The sequence below is a fragment of the Choloepus didactylus genome, chromosome 20 (assembly GCF_015220235.1).
Source record: "Choloepus didactylus isolate mChoDid1 chromosome 20, mChoDid1.pri, whole genome shotgun sequence".
NCBI classification, from domain to species: domain Eukaryota; kingdom Metazoa; phylum Chordata; class Mammalia; order Pilosa; family Megalonychidae; genus Choloepus; species Choloepus didactylus.
In genome coordinates, this window is record NC_051326.1 from 627413 (window position 1) to 646913 (window position 19501).

Sequence of the window (19501 nt, forward strand, 5' to 3'; positions counted from 1 at the left end):
AGAGGCGGCCCCGCCCCGCCCGCAGGCCACGCCTTCCAGCAGGATCCGCCCCCGGAAGGCCCCGCCCCGCGCCGACAGCCTGCGTCCCTCTCAGGGTCTGCGTACAAGGGCGGCTCCGCCCCTCCGCTGGCCCCGCCCACATTCACCGCCCCACAGTCCCCCGCCCCGCCCCCTCCGCATGCCCCGCCCCCTCTCGCCCCCAGCCGGCAGCCCGCCGCCCGCTCCGGGTCAGCATACAAGGGCGGCCCCGCCCCTCCTCTGACTCCGCCCCTCACGCCCCGCCCCTATCCCCGCCCCCTGCCGGCAGCCGGCCGCCCGCTCCTGGTCTGCGTTCAGAGGCGGCTCCGCACGCGCGCCGGTGCCGGACCGTAAGTGGATGCTCTTCCCGCTGCCCCCGCGGCCGGAGGCTGGGGAGGGGACGCAGTCCTCGGGCGGGGGCCCGGCTCAGCCCCTCGGCCTCGGAGGCCTTTTCGGGGCCGTGCCTGGAGGGGGGAGGCGGAGACCCACCCGGGCGCCCGGCGGGCCCCGCGCGCTCCCCCGGGTCTCCCCGTAACGCGCGGCCAGGCGGGGCTGGCCTTGAGCGGGGAGGGGTCCCGGGGCGCTCGCGGCGGAACCCCGAGACCAGCGGGCGAATTCTGTCCAGGAGAGGGGCGCTCCGGCCACGGCCGTCGGGCCTGCAGCGTCTCCGGGCGGAGTCAGGGCCCCTGCTTGGCGCAGGGGAGCCCGGAGCGCGGGGGAGCCCGGGGCGCGGGGTGAGGACCGGGGCGCGGGGGAGCCCGGAGCGCGGGGGAGCCCGGGGCGCGGGGTGAGGACCGGGGCGCGGGGGAGCCCGGAGCGCGGGGGAGCCCGGGGCGCGGGGGAGTCCGGGGCGCGGGGTGAGGACCAGGGCGCTCGGTGAGGACCGGGACGCGGGGGAGCGTGGGGCGCACGGCTCTGAGAGGCGCTCCCGGAACCCCGGCTCTCCGGAGGCCTTGAGGGTGGCTCTCTGCTCAGCTTTCCTGTCGTTACTGGGTGTCAGGCCTACCCAGTGCTGCAGATGCTGCCGACAAAGGATTGTACTTGAAGAAGGCCTGGAAACCGCAGTATGAGAAATCATGCTTTGGAAAGCACATGAAGTGCCGTCTAGTAGAGTCCAGGTAACGGCTGGTGGTTCCTGGGGACAGCAGTTGCTGTAGGAAGCCTGTCAGCCCCGTTTGTGAGGACCAGACAGGAACCTTGAGCTGAAACCACGGGGGTGTTCATCCCGAGTGTTTCTACAATCAGCTGTTTCCCACCAGATGGTAGGAATGCTTTGGAAAAGTTAGACTTGTAACAGTTTTTTTTTTATTGGGGGTTGTGGTGGTTGGTGGTGATTGTGAACTTTACTGTTTACTTCTGTTCCATGGTTTGGGGGTCTTGTGAATAACAGGAAGCAATTGAGGATCGTAGAGTAATTGAGAAATACACATACTCTTCTTTTCCCTCCCAAATCCTGAAGCTCTCAGGATTGAAGTTAAGGTTTTGTATTTCAGTGATGCCTCATGTTTGCCAGCGGCTGTCCACATGGGTGGTGTTTGGGAGCCTTCACCCCTGCCCGCAGGTCTGGCTGCAAGGGGCAGTGGCGCCAGCCCTGGAGCCAGCCGGGCCGGAGCTCTGTGGGTCAGGCGGGCTGGCTGAGCCCCGGTTCTGCCTGGGCTGGGGGAGCCTGTGCGGTCCCCTCAGCACCCCAGGTTCCTCACTTAGGGAAGGACGGGCTGCTGCGCTGTCTCACCGGAGGAACTCGGGGCTCGTAGGGACTGGCGGTTCGGGCAGTGGCCGAGGAGGGGTTGGCCGGCCTGGCCTGCTGAAGGGGGTCTGTGGGCCCTGCCTGAGGGCCTGGACCACAGGGAAGGAGGGAGCTTTGGGGAGAGGGAGATTCTCCCCAGGAAGGGCCTGAGGTGGCCCTGCAGCTGCGACTCCGTGCAAAGGACTGGGATTTGTTGTTCCTCTGACCTTGGTGGAAACTGTGGCTTTTGTGTTACTTGGGGCAAAAGACCTGCCGTCTCCAAGCCGCAGATGCTTCATCTGTGGAATGAAGCCCGTGCCCACTTGGGGTCACTTTAAAAGTTGAGAGAGTGCACAGGGCTTCGGGGACGGAATGGTTTGGAGCCAGGACATGACTGCTGTTGCTATTTAAGTGAGGGACACAGTGTGCTGGGGCAGGAGGGCAGCTTTAGGGTTGGGACAGCGCTGCCTCGCTGGAAAACACCCCTCCCTGCTGACCCTCTGACAGGGTGGGCCTTCCTGGGTTCCTCCGGGGCTTCAGTGAGGTGGGCAGGGAAGGCTGTGGGGAGTGATGGGGTGGCTGTGCTGGAGGGGACACTGAGGCTGGTGCCTTGACCCCTTTGCACGCCAACTTCCCCAGTCGTCATAGCATTGGGGCAGGAGAATGCGCAGCTCCTCGGGGGTCAGCGTCGGGGCCTCTTGCTAAGTTCCCTTGCGAAACATGGAGTTCTGCTTTATCAAGCCCTGGTCCTTTCTCATAAAAAGCCCGTTATGAAAGGGATTTGTGGAGAAAGTAGTGGAGGAAGGCTGAACAGCCCCGCAGTGACGGCACCGCTTCTTCGTCCATGACAGGCTCCAGGTTGCTGAGATGCTGCTTTCTGGCTCTCGGGGGACGGTCTGGCGGGCTGGACACCTGGACGTGGTGGCGGGAACGCGCTGGCCCGAGGTGGTCCCGCGCTGCTGGCAGCCTGGGTGCTGGGAGGGTCTGCTGACCCCTGCAGCCACCGGCCCTGGTCCTGTCGGGGTCAGGAGAAACCACCTGCCCACCCTCCTTGCCCTCTTCTCCTCTCTCTGTAGGCGCCACGCCCTCTTCCCCTTTCCTCTGCTCCCATTTTTCCCAGCCGGACTTGAGCAGCAGCCGGGGCTGGGGCAGGTGCTGGTGGAATATTCTGAGGATGACAAACTGGTTTCCATTTGCAGACAGCTGTGGGCCTAAGCACAGGCCGAACGTTTTCAGGGTGCACGTTGGGACCCCCTAGTCCTGAAACCCGCCCAGTCGGCTGAATGAGGGAGGCAGAGGGAAATGAGTGGTCATACCCACCTTCAGACGTTGATTCGGAAGCTCGTTTTGGTTGTTTTGTGTGTGCTGGGCCCAGGGCGGGGGTCCGGCCGTGAGGGGCTGGGGTAGGAGTGGGGGTAGGGGGTCTGGCCGGCAGCACTGCCCCCTTCCTGGGGGTCCCTCACAGAAGGCCTTTCGCCCTTGGAGGGGCGGGACCGCACGTGGTTTCCGTTGTGGGTCCCAGTGAAACTGTGACAAAGGAGGGGCAGGTGCTCTCCTTTCCGCGAATCTCCCTCCACATTCCTGATCTCACCTTGGTTTACAGAAGACAGGACAGAAAGGTGTGCTCGCCCAGGACCCTTTTGGCAAAAGAGCTTCCTGCCGGTGAGCTCTGCAGGCTCCCAGGGTGCTGCGTCATCGTGGGGCTGCCTCTGGGCTCAGCCTGTGAGCAGACGGAAATTTATCAGTACCCTGTTGGAATGTCTATATACCCTTTTAATGTTTCTTTACCTTTCCTATTTTTGGAAAGTACAATTTAAATGGTTAATACGTGCAGAGCACTCTCAGGCCAGAGATTTAATTCAAAGCCCAAGTCTGAACAAGGCCTGAAACAATTTATAACCACAGAATTAGCACCTGACCTTTTCATTTTTTTACAGCAGTTTTGTTGAGATATATTCACACATCCTCCATTCCAGCCAAAGTGTACAATCCATGGCTCGTAGTATATTCACAGAGTTGTGTATTCATCACCACAGTCAATTTTAGAACATTTTCATTTCTCCAAAAAGAAAAGCCCCCCACCCCCTTTTCCCCCTTATTCCACACATTTAGCCTTCTTGTGGCACCTTTGTAACAACCAATGAAAGAATATTAAAATGTTACTTTTAACTATCATCCATACTTGGCATTAGTTGTATTTTCCCCCATATACCACCCTATTAGCAACACCTTGTAATAGTGACATACATTTGTTATAGTTGATGGACAAACATTCTTAGATTTGTGCTATTCAACACAGATAGCGTCGACCTCAGGGTTCTCTGTGTCATACAGTCCCATGTTTCCCCCTCTGGCTTTCCTTCTAGTGACATGCACGCCCCAGACTTCCCCTTTCAACCACATCATGCAGTCAGTTCATCACTGTTGATTATACTCACCATAATGTGCTCCCATCACCTCTATCCATCTCCAAACATTCACAATCAACCTAATTAAAATTCTGTACAAATTAAGCATCAGCTCCCTGTTCTCTACCCTCATTCTATCTCCTGATACCCTGTAGCCTAGATATTTTTTTAATAATTCAATTTTATTGAGCTGTATTCACATACCATGCAGTCATACAAAGCGTACCATCATTTGTTCACAGTACCACCATGTGGTTGTGCGTCCATCACCAGAATTAATTTTTAAACAGTTTCATTACCACACACACAAAAGTAATGAGTAAAAATTACAGTGAAAAAGAACAATTAAAGTAAAAAAGATCACTGGGTACCTTTTTTTTCCCCCATTTTTCTACTCATCCATTCATACGTTGGACAAAGGGGAGTGTGGTCCTTATGGCTTTCCCAATCCCATTGTCCCCCCTCATAAGCTACATTTTTGTACAATTGTCTTCAAGATTCAAGGGTTCTGGGTTGCAGTTTGATAGTTTTAGGTATTTACTGCTAGCTATTCCAATTCATTAGAACTTAAAAAGGGTTATTTATATTGTGTGTAAGAGTGCCCACCAGAGTGACCTCTCGGCTCCTTTTGGAATCTCTCAGCCACTGAAACTTATTTCATTTTATTTCACATCCCCCTTTTGGTCAAGAAGATGTTCTCCATCCCACGATGCCAGGTCCAGATTCCTCCCTGGGAGTCATATTCCGTGTTGCCAGGGAGATTCACTCCCCTGGGTGTCTGATCCCCTGTAGGGGGGTGGGCAGTGATTTCACCTGCCAAGTTGGCTTAGCTAGAGAGACAGAGCCACATTTGAGCAACAAAGAGGCATTCAGGAGGAGACACTTAGGCACAATTATAAGCAGGCCTAGCCTCTCCTTTGCAGCAACAGTCTTCCCAAGGGCAAGTCCCGTGGTAGAGGGCTCAGCGCATCAAACCACCAGTCCCCAATGTCTGTGAGCACATCAGCAACCATTGAGGTGGGGGAGCCCAACACCCCTGCATTCTCCCCCAGCAATGTTCACATTAGTGGTAGCATATAATATTTCTCTTTTTGTGCCTGGCTTATTTTGTTCAGCATTATGTCTTCAGGGTTCATCCAAGTTGTCATGTTTCATGATGTCGTTCCTTCTTACTGCTGCATAGTCTTCCATTGTGTGTATATATCACATTTTATTTATCCACTCATCTGTTGAAGGACATTTGGGTTGTTTCCATCTCTTGGCAATTGTGAATAATGCTGCTATGAACATTGGTGTGCAGATATCTGTTTGTGTCACTGCTTTCAGATCTTCTGGGTATATACTGAGATGTTCAATTGCTGGGTAACTCTGTATCTACTTTCCTAAGGAATTGCCAGACTGACTTCCAGAGTGGCTGAACCATTATACAGTCCCACCAATAATGAATAAGAGTTCTAATTTCTCCACATCCTCTCCAGTATTTGTAGTTTCCTGTTTGTTTAATGGCAGCCATTCTAATTGGTGTGAGATGGTGTCTCGTTGTGGTCTTAATTTGCATCTCTCTAATAGCTAGTGAAGCTGAACATTTTTTCATGTGTTTCTTGGCCATTTGTATTTCCCCTTTAGAGAACTGTCTCTTCATATCTTTTACCCATTTTATAATTGGGCTGTCTGTACCATTGTCATTGAATTGTAGGATTTCTTTATATATGCAAGATATCAGTCTTTTGTCAGATACATGGTTTCCAACAATTTTTTCCCATTGAGTTGGCTGCCTCTTCACCTTTTTGAGAAATTCCTTTGAGGTACAGAAACTTCTAAGCTTGAGGAGTTCCCATGTATCTATTTTCTCTTTTGTTGCTTGTGCTTTGGGTGTAAAGTCTAGGAAGTGGCCGCCTAATACAAGGTCTTGAATATGTCTCCCTTCATTATCTTCTAGGAGTTTTATGGTACTTTCTTTTATATTGAGGTCTTTGATCCACTTTGAGTTAACTTTTGTGTAGGGTGTGAGGTAGGGGTCCTTTTTCTTTCTTTTGGATATGGATATCTGACTCTCCCAGCCCCATTTGTTGGAAAGAGTGTTATGTCCCAGTTCAGTGGCTTTGGGAGCCTTATCAAAGATCAGTCGGCCATAGATCTGGGGGTCTATCTCCGAATTCTCAATCTGATTCCATTGATCAATATATCTGTCTTTGTGCCAGTACCATGCTGTTTTGACAACTGTGGGTTTATAATAAGCTTCAAAGTCAGGGAGTGCAAGTCCTCCCACTTCATTTTTCTTTTTTAAAGTGTTCTTAGCAATTTGAGGCATCGTCCCTTTGCAAATAAATTTGATAACTAGCTTTTCCAAGTCTGCAGAGTAGATTGTTGGAATTTTGATTGGGATTGCATTGAATTTGTAGATGAGTTTGGGTAGAATTAACGTATTAATGACATTTAGCCTTCCTATCCATGAACATGGAATATTTTTCCATCTTTTAAGGTCCCCTTCTATTTCTTTTAGTAGAGTTATGTAGTTTTCTTTGTATAGGTCTTTTACATCTTTGGCTAAGTTTATTCTTAGGTACTTGATTTTTTTAGTTGCTATTGAAAATGGTATCTTTTTCTTGAGTGTCTCTTCAGTTTGTTCATTTCCAGCATATAGAAACATTACTGACTTATGTGCATTAATCTTGTATCCTGCTACTTTGCTAAATTTGTTTATTAGCTCCAGTAGCTGTATGATCAATTTCTCAGGGTTTTCCAGATATAAGATTATATCATCTGCAAATAATGACAGTTTACTTCTTCCTTTCCAATTTGGATGCCTTTTATTTCTTTGTCTTGCCGGATTACCCTGGCTAGCACTTCTATCACAATGTTGAATAACAGTGGTGACAGCGGGCATCCTTGTCTTGTTCCTGATCTTAGAGGGAAGGCTTTCAGTCTCTCACCATTGAGTACTATGCTGGCTGTGGGTTTTTCATATATGCCCTTTATCATATTGAGTAAGTTTCCTTCAATTCCTACCTTTTGAAGTGTTTTTATCAAAAAGGGATGTTGGATTTTGTCGAATGCTTTTTCAGCGTCTATTAAGATGATCGTTTGATTTTTCTCTTTTGATTTGTTAATGTGTTGTGTTACATTGATTGATTTTCTCATGTTGAACCATCCTTGCATGCCTGGAATGAACCCCACTTGGTCATGGTGTATGATTTTTTAAATGTGTCTTTGGATTTGATTTGCAAGTATTTCGTTGAGAATTTTTGCATCTATATTCATTAGGGAGATTGGCCTGTAGTTTTTTTTTTTTTTTTTGGCATCTTTGCTTGGTTTTGGTATTAGACTGATGTAGCTTCATAAAATGTGTTAGGTAGTGTTCCATTTTCTTCAGTGTTTTGAAAGAGTTTAAGTAAGATTGGTGTCAGTTCTTGGAAAGTTTGGTAGATTTCCCTTGTGAAGCCATCTGGCCTTGAGAATTTATTTGTGAAAAGTTTTTTGATGACTGATTTGATCTTTTTGCTTGTGATGGGTTGGTTGAGGTCTTCTGTTTCTTCTCTGGTCAGTCTGGGTTGTTCATATGTTTCCAGGAAATTGTCCATTTCCTCTACGTTATCCAGTTTGTTAGCATACAGTTGTTCGTAGTATCCTCTTACAATTTTTTAAATTTCTTCAGGATCCGCAGTAATGTCGCCTTTCTTGTTCATTATTTTGTTTATATGGGTCTTCTTTCTTTTTGATTTTGTCAGTCTAGCTAGGGGCTTGTCAATCTTGTTGATTTTCTCAAAGAACCAACTCTTGGTGTTATTTATTCTCTCTATTGTTTTTTTGTTCTCTATGTCATTTATTTCTTCTTTAATCCTTGTTATTTCTTTTCTTCTACTTGGTTTAGGATTAGTTTGCCATTCATTTTCTAGCTTCTTCAGTTGCTCCATTAGTTATGTGATTTTAGCCCTTTCTTTCTTTTTGATGTATGCATTTAGTGCTATAAATTTTCTCCTCAGTACTGCTTTTGCTGCATCCCATAGGTTTTGATATGTTGTGTTCTCATTTTCATTCGTTTCTATATATTTAGCAATTTCTCTTGCTATTTCTTCTTTAACCCACTGATTGTTTAGGAGTGTGTTGTTTAACCTCCAGGTATTTGTGAATTTTCTAAGTCTCTGATGGTTATTGACTTCTAATTGTATTCCATTGTGGTCAGAGAATGTGCTTTGAATAATTTCAATCTTTTTAAATTTATTGAGCCTTGTTTTATGTCCCAGCATATGATCTATTCTGGAGAAAGTTCTGTGAGCACTAGAGAAGAATGTGTATCCTGGTGATTTGGGATGTAGTGTTCTGTATATGTCTGTTAAATCCAATTCATTTATCAGATTGTTTAGGTTTTCAATTTCCTTATTGGTCTTCTGTCTCGTTGATCTATCTATAGGAGAGAGTGATGTGTTGAAGTCTCCCACAATTATTGTGGAAATATCAATTGCTTCCTTTAGTTTTGCCAGTGTTTCTGTAATGTATTTTGTGGCACCTTGATTGGGTGCATAAACGTTTATGATTGTTATTTCTTCTTGTTGAATTGCCCCTTTTTTTAGTGTGTAGTGGCCTTCTTTGTCTCTCATAACATCCTTGCATTTAAAGTCTGTTTTATCTGAGATTAATATTGCTACTCCTGCTTTCTTTTGGCTGTAGCTTACATGAAATATTTTTTTCCATCCTTTCACTTTCAATTTCTTTGTGTCCCTGTGTCTCAGATAAGTCTCTTTTATGCAACATATTGATGGTTCATTTTTTTTTTTTGATCCATTCTGCGAATCTGTATCTTTTAATTGGGGAGTTTAATCCATTTACATTCAGCGTTATTACTGTGAAGGCATTTCTTGAATCACCTATCCTATCCTTTGGTTTATGTTTGTCAGATATATTTTTTCCCTCTCTCTCTTATTGTCCTTTAATGAACCAATATTGAATCTCTTTAGTACTGAACCTTTCTCCATCTCTCTCTCTCCTTTCTTTGTTTCTCTGTCGGTAGGGCTCCCTTTAGAATCTGAAGTAGGGCAGGTCTTTTATTAGGAAACTCTCTTAGCATGTGTTTGTGAAAAATTTAAGTTCTCCCTCAAATTTGAAGGAGAGTTTTGCTGGATAAAGTATTCTTGGTTGGAAATTTTTCTCTCTCAGAATTTTAAATATGTCATGCCACTGCCTTCTCGCCTCCATGGTGGCTGCTGAGTAGTCACTACTTGTTTTATGTTGTTTCCTTTGTATGTGGTGAATTGCTTTTCTCTTGCTGCTTTCAGAACTTGCTCCTCTTCAGTATTTGACAGTGTGAACAGAATATGTCTTGGAGTGGGTTTATTTGGATTTATTCTATTTGGAGTTCACTGGGCATTTGTGCTTTGTGTATTTATGTTGTGTAGAAGGTTTGGGAAGTTTTCTCCAACAATTTCTTTGAATACTCTTTCTAGACCTTGACCCTTCCCTTCCCCTTCTGCGACACCAATGAGTCTTATATTTGGACATTTTATTTTATCTATCATATCCCTGAGGTCCATTTCAATGTTTTCAATTTTTTTCCCCATTCTTTCTTTTGTTCTTTCATTTTCCGTTTTGTCATCCTCCAGGTTGCTGATTTGTTGTTCATCTTCCTCGAGTCTTGTACTATGAGTATCCAGAATCTTTTTAATTTTTCGACAGTTTCTTTTATTTCCTTAAGATCATCTATTTTTTTATTTACTCTTGCAATTTCTTCTTTATGCTCTTCTAGGGTCTTCTTCATGTCCTTTATATCCTCTGCCATGCTCTCTTTGTTTGTCTTTAGTTCTTTGATTAATTTCTCCAAGTACTATGTCTCTTCTGATCTTTTGATTTGGGTGTTTGGGTTTGGGTTATCCATATTGTCTGTTTTTTTCATATGCTTTAAAGTTTTCTGTTGTTTTTGGCCTCTTGGCATGTGCTTTACTTGCTAGGGTTGTTTTAGGATATGTGTGCTAATTTAAAGGCTAATCTCTTAATTTGTTAGATCTACAGCTTGGTGGTGTACACTTTCTCTAACTAACCAGTAGATGGCGTCTGTGAGTCACCTATTCCCCTCAAGTCAGTTCTCCCCAACTTTGTTTTTGTGGTGTGTGGGGGTTTGGTTCTTGTGGGGTCCAAGTGGTGCACTAACTTGGGTTGTTGTTGGTGCTGTCCGCCCTGAATGTGGGGCGTGTGTCTGAGCAGTTAGGGATGGAGGGAAGCTTTAATACTCAAACCTTCCAGGTGTTCCTGGAGATTTAAGGCTGTTGCAAGAGTCTGAACCTTCATTTCAGTCTTGCCACAGATTGCCTCTGCCACTGACCCACAAGCCCTTGGTATTGGCATATGGTCCCTGGGATTTCCGAGGTCCCTCTTCCCAGCTATGCCCTTCTAGGGCCTCTGCTGAGGGAAGGTTGTCTACATAACAAGTGCACGTCATTCCTCAAGGGAAGTTCTGGGCCGCCGGGCCGTGTAGGGGTGTTCCCAGCCTGCTGTAAGGATGGCTGTATGGGGCATGCCAGTTTCCCCCTTTTCGCACAGCTCTGCCTTCCCAACTCTGGGACAGTTAGCTGTGGGTGCGTGAAAGGCTGTTGTCCATGCCTGATATTGTGGTGTGTGCGCACGATGCTGGAAACACTTCCCATTGCACTGGGATTTTTGGCGTGGCTCTGGGCTGTGGCGCCGGCGGTGGGCAGGAGCCTTCCCAGCCTGCCGGGAAGATGGCTGGAAGGGGCGTGGGTATTTTTCCCTTTTGGCTCACCTCTGCCTTCCTCGCTCCAGAGACAATTAGCAGTGGGTGCACAAAGGCTACTGTCCACGCCAGATATTGAGGTGTACCTACAGTCCATTCCTGCTCGCTTCACTGTGCGGTTCTCACTGCCATATCCACAGCCGCTTTTGGGTTTGTTAAAAAAGAACTAGTCAGATTCCAATCGCCAACCCACAGTTTCCCCACACCTCAGCCTGGCTGCTGGATATTCAGCGGCTTACTCACTCGTTTCAGAATGCAGACTCCCAGTTTCACCAAGTGCACGGTCCCTGTGGATTTAGCAGACCTTGTCCAGCTGGTGCATCGCTGGAACTGGTGTTCTGGGTCACTTTCTGGCTTTTATCTAGTAATTTTCACGGAGGTGTTTTTTTGCCCTTCTGAAAGTCCCTGTAGTCTAGATTTTAACTTTATGAATTTGCTCATTATAGCTAGTTCTTACCGGTGAGATCATATAATATTTGTCCCTTTTGTGTCTGGCTTATTTCACTCAACCTAATGTCCTCAGAGTTCATCCATGTTGTCACATGCATCAGGACGTCATTCCTCCTTAAAGCTGAATAATATTCCATTGCATGTGTACTCCACGTTTTGTATATCCATTCTTCAGTTGAGGGACACTTGGGTTGCTTCCGGCTTTTGGCAATTGTGAATAATGCTGCTGTGAACATTGGTGTACAAATGTCTGTTCAAGTCCCTGCTTTCAATTCTTACATACCCGGTAGTGGGATTACTGGGTCATATGATAATTCTGTACTTACCTCCCTGAAGCACCACCAAACCGTCTTCCATGGTGGCTGGCACCGTTTTACATTCCCACCAGCGGTGAATGTGTTTTCGGTTCTTCCACATCCTCTACAACATTTGAGTTTTCTGCTGTTTTTTTTTTTTTATGATAGTGGCATTTAGTCGATACGAAATGATATCTCATTGTGGTTTTGATTTGCATTTCCTTAATAGCTAGTGAAGATGGCATCTTTTCATGTGCTTTTTAGTCTTTTGTATTTCCTCGTTGGAAAAGTATCTATTCTAACCTTTTGCCCATTTTAAAATTGGGTTGTTTATCTTTTTATTCTTGAGTTGTTGGATTTCTTTGTATTCTGGATATTAAATCCTTATTGGGTTTTCTCCTGTTGAGTCAGCTGCCTTTTCATTTCCTTGACAAAATCCATTGAAGCACAAAAGTATTTAACTTTGAGGAGGTCCCATTTATCTATTTTTTCTTTTATTGCTAGTGCTTTGAGTGTAGGATCTGAGAAGCTACCTTTTATCACTAGGTCTTGAAGATGCTTCCTTATATTTTCTTCTAGGAGTTTTGTGGTCCTGGCTCTTATATTGAGGTCTTTGATCCATTTTGAGTTACTGTTTGTATGGGGTGTGAGATAGGGGTCCTCTTTCATTCCTTTGGATGTGGCTATCCAGTTCTCCCAGCCCCGTTTGTTGAAGAGACTGTTCAGTCCCAGCTGAGTGGACTTGGCAGCCTTGTCAAAGATCAATTGGCCGTAGATATGAGAGTCTAATTCTGAACTCTCAATTTGATTCCATTAGTCAGTATATCTATCTTTATACCATTACCCAGCTGTTTTGGTCAGTATATCTATCCTTATGCCAGTACCATGCTGTTTTGACCACTGTAGCTTTGTAATATGCTTTAAAGTTAGGGAATGAGAGTCCTCCACCTTCATTGTTCTTTTTCAAGATGTTTTTGGCTATTTGGGTCCTCTTACCTTTCCAAATAAATTTGGCAATTGGCTTTTCCATTTCTGCAAAGTAGGCTGTTGGAATTTTGATTGGGATTGTGTTGAATCTGTAAATCAATTTGGGTAGAATTGACTTCTTTACAATATTTAGTCTTCCAATCCATAAACACAGAATATCCTCCTAATTATTTAGATCTTCTTTGATTTCTTTTAGCAATGTTTTATAGTTTTCTATGTATAGGTCCTTTACATTCTTGGTTTAATTTATTCCTAGCTATTTGATTCTTTTAATGGAGTTTTTTTCTTGATTTCCTCCTCAGATTCCTGATTACTGGTGTATAGAAACACCACTGAGTTTTGCGGGTTGATCTCATGTTCTGCCACTTTGCTCACCTTGTTTGTTAGCAGCGCCTGGTTTTTATTTGGTGCTTTTGTGGCACTTTTAAAAGCATTTTCAGTCTCTGCCTGACTTAATCCTCACAACAGCCTTTTGACGTGGGTGCTTGTAGGGCCCCCCATTTTACAGACAGAAACTGAGGAGCACAGAGACCAGTGACGTGCCCGTGCCCGCAGCATTGGTGTGCCCTCCTGTCTACTCTGTTATACGTCTCCTGAATTCACCCGGCTGATTGCCGCAGGAGTGGGGGATCCTGCAGAAGGCTTCTTAACAGAGGACCCTCGCTAGGATGGACGGGGGACGCCAGGTCTGCACGTGAGGGGTCTGCTAAGGGAAAGAACTGCCCCATGCTCAGTTAGTGGGTTAAGCAGGTAAGAGCCGCGAGTCTGTCTCCACCCTGGGCTCTTTCCGCAAGCACAGCTGGCCTCGCTGGGATCTGATGTCGCCAGACCCCAGCCCCAGGCCTTCTGCACTCCTTGCACGGACCAGGAACTCCAGTCACGTGGGTGTGTCCGGTCCGAGAATTTCAAAATCTTGAAGCCGGAGGAGCTGAGCGCTCACCTGTCCGACCCTCCCACCCCAGCAGGAATCCCTCCCCTACCCCTCCGTTATCTCAGCGGTTTCGGGGGTGGGGGGACCCTGAGATTGAGTGGAACCGAGTTTTCCATCCCTCATCTAGTTCTTCGCGGTCGTTAAAAATTGGTATTGGAGAAACATGTCCATGTGAAAAACAAAAGCAAAGCGCTCGAAAGGACACCGTGGGAGACTTCATGATGAAAAGTGGAAGGTCTCCTCCAGCTTTCCAGGCCCGGGCCAGGGGCAGTCGCTGGGAACCTTCTTTGGTATATAAATCGTTCCAGGTTTCTTTGTGCATAGAAAAATATATGCAAATGCACTTCTTTAAAAAGTGGGTTCTTATAATATGTATTTAATTCACACCTTTTTTTCACTCAATACTCATCTTCTCATGTTAGTATTTATGGAGTGTCTCTCCTTCACCCCGTTTTTTTAAACCAGCCTCATAATATTCCATTATATGGTGCAGATGGTCCCTTACTTATTTCTGATTTTCCCTATTACAGTCAATGCTGCAGTTAATATCTTCGTGCATAGATCTTATTGTATTTGTAGATAAATTCCTAGCAGTTAGAATTGTTAGTAAACTGTGGTTTACTAATACATGGAAAAACTGATGGATATTTCGACAATGTCTTACCAGCTTAGCCCCCCAGTGGTGGGAGGTGGGCGTGTCTTTCTCCCCCATTCTTCCTGCCCCTGGGGTTTGTATGAAATGCTTTGGCTTCTGGCCACGAGGAAGGTCTCGATGACTGAGGCTGAATGTCTTCCCATGTGTCATTGGCTGTGACAATTTCTTTCTCTGTGAACTCGGTATTTGTGCCGGTTTGAGTGTATTGTGTCCCCCAAATGCCATTATCTTTGTGGTCTTGTGTGGGGCAGAAGTTTTGGTGCTGGTTGGATTTGCTTGGAATGTGCCCCACCCAGCTGTGGGAGATGATTCTGATGAGATGTTCCCATGGAGGTGTGGCCCCGCCCATTCGGGGTGGGCCTTGATTGGTGGAGCTATATAAATGAGCTGACTCAAAGAGAGGAAAAGAGAGTGCAGCTGGGAGTGATGTTTTGAAGAGAAGCAAGCTTGCTGGAGAGGAACGTCCTAGGAGAAAGCCGTTTTGAGGCCGGAGCTTTGGAGCAGATGCCAGCTGCCTTCCTAGCTAACAGAGGTTTTCCGGAGGCCATTGGCCATCCTCCGGTGAGGGTACCCGATTGCTGAGGTGTTACCTTGGATGTTTTGTGGCCTTAAGACTAACTGTGTAGTGAAATAAACCCCCGTTTTATAAAAGCCTGTCCATCTCTGGTGTTTTGCATTCTGCAGCATTAGCAAACTAGGACAGTATTTCACCCGTTTTTCTGTTGGGTTGGTCTGAGGCCATCTGGACTGGACCTGAATATTCTAGAAGTGGATGGTGTAGCAGCACCTGTGGGGTTGTGAACGCTACAGCAGGGATTTGGAATTTTTGGCAGGAGTTCCAAGAGAGCGGTGTTTCTCGGAAATTAGTGAAGCCCAGAGAAGGATTATGCCAGTTTTGGACTAATTGCTGATTTCCCTAGCGTAGTGGCACTGCAGTTCTTTCTGGAAGCATTTAGAGCCGGGGCCCTCCCTGCCGTCCCTGTCTGTGCACCCCGAGTTTTCTGGGGTCCCACCGTCCTGGTCACTGCTGGAGGTGACAGGGCCCCTCTTCCCTCGGCTCCATCCCGGAGCCGAGCCACGATGATCCGAAGCCCTGGGTTGACTCAGAAGGGCTTTGGTGGGCCCTCGTGCCTGCTGTTTCCGGCTGCTCTTTGCTCTGTGGGAAGCATTGACCGGAACTGCAGGCTTTATTAAAGATGTAGAGCTTGCCCAGTGGATCTTCTTGCTTTGGACCAGAGCGTCTCCTGAAGAAACAGGCTTGGCAAGGGAGTCCCGAGTCCCAAGGCCACGGCTGACACCAGAGCTTGCTCTTGTTTATGAGGCTTGTCTCGGCTACCTGCTTGGGACGTTGTGGCCGTGGGCAGCTGGTGGACTGCCCAGTGTGGAGTGGACGGGAGACGGCTGGGCGAGCTGTGCTGCGGGCAGGGCCGGCGCCGTCTCTTGGCGCCCAGGCTGCTGTCCTCTTCCCTGCGTCATGCTGCATCTAACGGGGCTCCCCTGTTGGTCAGTCACATGTCGTCTGTCACCCTCAGCAACAGGGTTCTGCATTAAAGCTTCCTCTTTGCTGTCAGTTTATCACAAAATGAGAGCAATGCTGTTTATAAGCCAATTTCACCTCCGCGTCTCAGCATTTGGAACAGCCCCGGCTCGTCTGATAAACCTGCAGGGTGCACGGAGCCGGTCCGGGCGGTGGTCGCCGGGGTTGTGTCTTGGCTGGTGCTGGCCAGACCCCATGTCTGGTGTGACCTTGGGCAGCCTGGAAGGGGTCGCGGGGGCGGCCGGTGGGGCATGAGGGGCAGGTGAGGGTCGGCGTCGGGAGGTGGAGGCCACGGGGCAGCCGGGTGTTCTCTGGCTTTGGAGGCCCCGGGGAGAGAGGCGGGAGGCGGGTTTTGACGAAATTGGAGGAAGGAGGGCTTCAGCACTTGTGCCGGGCACGCGCTCTCGGTTTTCAGAAGGCGCCGACGGGCTTGGCCGCGGGAGTTAGGAGGGTCCCCGGGTCCTCACGCAGGGCCAGGCGGGCATGTGGGCAGGTGACCCCAGCGTCGTTCGCGGGGGCTGGGGGAGGAGGCGGACGGGGCTGCTGCCTGAGCGCTCACGGTCTCCTCGTAAGATTACGTGGCCCTTTGCTTCAGGATCCAGAAGTAACCACACCCGTTGCCGATCCGCCGGCCGCCCGCGGGCCCCGTCGCTCCGCGGAGCAGACTGGCCAGTTCCCAGCCGGATGCGGGCCTGGGGAAAGACAGGAAGCTATGAAAACGCACCCCGGGGATCCCTCATGCTGGACCCGCGAGGTGTCGCGTCCCGCGGCGTGTGGAGGATGCGCGGCTATTTGCACACACGGGCTGGGACGTCAGGCACGCAGGAGGCTTTGGGGCGTCACGTCCTGGGTTTGAATCCTTCTCTATCCCTTAACTAAGTGGGATTCCAGTGAGTTCCCTAAACTCTAAAGCTCTGTTTCCTTCTCCGTGAACTGGGAAAATAACATCCTTTGCATCATTATGGTAAACAGGTGAAAACTTCTGCCAACACCTTATAGTGTACCAAAGCTGATGGATATAAAAACGGGCAGTGGATTGAAAGGGTGAGAAAAGTTTGGAAACAGCCCATCCTGGCATGCAGGGAGGTGGGTGAGTACTGGCTGCCTCTCGTTTCCAGGGCAGAGGTGCAGCCGAGAGGTGGTTTTAAACGTCCGATTTAAGCAGCTGTGCCAAGTGTGTCCTCTCCTTGAACCCTGGCTGTGCGGCTGGGGTGTTGCCAGGAAGGCTCCGTCTCTGTGCCTTTCTTCACCTGCTGGTGAGCGCAGCGGGCAGGCAGAGCGGGCAGAGCGGACAGAGTGGGCAGCAGAGCAGGTGGGCAGAGTGGGCAGCAGAGCGGGGCAGAGCGGGCAGCAGAGCGGGGCAGAGCAGGGAGAGCGGGCAGCAGAGTGGGGCAGAGTGGGCAGCAGAGCAGGCAGAGCGGGCAGCAGAGCGGGGCAGAGCGGGCAGCAGAGTGGGGCAGAGCGGGCAGCAGAGCGGGCAGAGCGGGCCTTCCGCCCCAGATCCTCTGCAATTACTGTTTTCTCAGACTCTTGCCCTTTGTATTTTGTGGCCTATTTGTTGGCAAGAAACACCTTAGGAGCCTGTTACTTAAACTGTGTTCGTGGTGACTTTTGTTTGGGACCTTGTCTTTGCAAGCTTTGTTTCTAGAACAATTCAAATGGTTTTAATTTCTTCTAAGTTTTAAATGTCAGCACTTCCCCCCCTTATACCTAATATTTCTGGGCTTTTTACAGCCCCATCAAGTTCTTGAATTCCCTCTACAGCTCTTTGCCAAGTGCTGTGTTTTTGATTACTCCTGTGGATGGTGCACTCACTCCCTCTCAGGAGCCGGCTTCCCTTGGATGCCTGGTCTCTTGTCTGTGCTTTCCACCCCAGATCTGGAGCTGCCTCTGTACGCTCCATTTACGAGCCTGGCTCTGCTCTGCATGCTCTGTTCACTGGGCCCAGTTCTGCTCTTCACCTTCTGTTTACTGAGCCTGGTTCTGCTCTGCATGCTGCGTTCACTGGGCCCGGTTCTGCTCTGCAAGCTCTGTTTATGAGCCTGGTTCTGCTCTGCGGGCTCCGTTCACTGGGCCTGGCTCTGTCCTGCACACTCTGTTTACAAGCCTGGTTCTGCTCTGCACGCTGCGTTCACTGGGCCCGGTTCTGTTCTGCACGCTCTGTTTACGAGCCTGGTTCTGCTCTGTGGACTCCGTTCACTGGGCCTGGTTCTGCTCTGCACACTCTGTTTACGAGCCTGGTTCTGCTCTGCAGGGTCCATTTACCAAGCCCAGTTCTGCTCTACAGGCCGCCCAGCCTATCCGAGCCGTCCCCGTTGGCTTAAGGTGTGGACGAGGCAGGGCGCGTCCATCTGCGTCTCTCTTGCCCCTGCTGGCCGGACGGCGCCCTCCACTTCTCAGGGCTGGGGCCGGGCCGAGGGTGGAAGGGATGGACCCGGCCATGCCTGAGGTTCTTGGGCCACAAGTGCCTTCTCGTAAGATGGGGACGGGGCTGACTGGGGACCTCGGTGCAAATACTGGTCCCATCTCCGGTCACGGTTGCCTTTACTTGGTGACTCTTAGGCTCCAGTCACCATCTGTGATAATTTACCCAGCATTGAGCACCCTGTTGAACGTGTGCTGAGTGTTATTTGATGTTCAGATGGCTACGAGCTATTTTGCTCTTTTCATGGTGCTGATTTTGCTTGACTGGGCCGTGCCCGTTTGTACCAGTTTATCTCCTGAGATGGAGGAGGCAGCCCCGTGCCCAGGAAAGCACAGCAGACTCTCAGTGCAGCCCAGGCCCCCATCCGAGCCGGACCCTGTCTGGTGTGCTGCCCTCCGGCCTCTGGTCTCCTTCCGCGTCAGGGGTGGGGGTCCTGACGGTCAGCCCTGATGAGCTCGCGGGACCCGGTGGGGCCCCACGTGTGCAGGTGTCCGTGCCCCGTGGGACACCCCGAGACGCCTTTTTCCCTGCATTCCACCAGTAGCTGTGCGTTAATGTCTCAAGAGTAAACACTATGGGCTGGGGGTGGCCTGAAGGCTCAGCAGCAAGCTCTGAGAAGCTGGCAGCCACACGTGTCCTTTCTCGAAGCTCAGCTGCTCTCTGGTGATGGTGATTTAATCCTCCTCACCTGGGGCCCAGGTGCTCTGCCGCCAGGTAAGCACGTGCCCACCTGGGCTGCACCTGCGGCTTCCCCAGAGCTCGTGGAAACAGGGACGGTCTCAGGGGCCTGTGCTGAGGGAAGGCACGTAGCGGGGTGCCCTTCCCAGGGCCCGGGAGCCTCCTGTGCTCTGGACATCCCTCCAGGGTGAAGAGGGTCAGCCCCTGCTGAGCTCGGGGTGCAGTCGGAGCATTGTTCTCCGTGACTCTCCGTCTGCTCTTAGTCTCCCGGTGCCTGTGGGGTTGATGGCCCCACCTGGGGCAAGGTAGCCTCCTCCGCCGCTCGGAGCCGCGTCCCCCCCACCACGACCCCCACCCTGGCTTTGCCACAAATCGTCCCCAGAAGTGAACAAAGTTCACTGGGGCCCTAGTCCTTCACTCTGGGGCGTATGTTTGTTTTTTATTTGTTTTTGAAAGCTATTGATATTTATTTTGTGCTAAATGCTAAAAGTTGACAAGCAAAACAAGTGCCGTCAATTGTTTAGTGCAATAATAACCTATGTTAGAAATTTGCAAATGGTGAGGTTTTATGTATTTTTATAACATTTTCTTCTGTGTATCCTAAATATTCACATGCTTTGTTCGTTCATATAAATTGCAAGTATCTGT

At 49.2% G+C, this 19501-nt stretch overlaps 1 protein-coding gene across 4 annotated transcripts in view; it reads left to right on the forward strand.

The window, feature by feature from the left end:
- The first annotated feature begins 297 nt into the window (after positions 1–297).
- Positions 298–19501, forward strand: part of LPIN1 (lipin 1) — a 95248-nt gene continuing 76044 nt past the window's right edge. For all 4 annotated transcript variants that reach the window (XM_037812665.1, XM_037812667.1, XM_037812666.1 and 1 more), the window contains exon 1: positions 298–368. The gene's annotated coding sequence lies outside the window, so the exon portion shown is untranslated. The remainder of the gene's footprint in view (positions 369–19501) is intronic.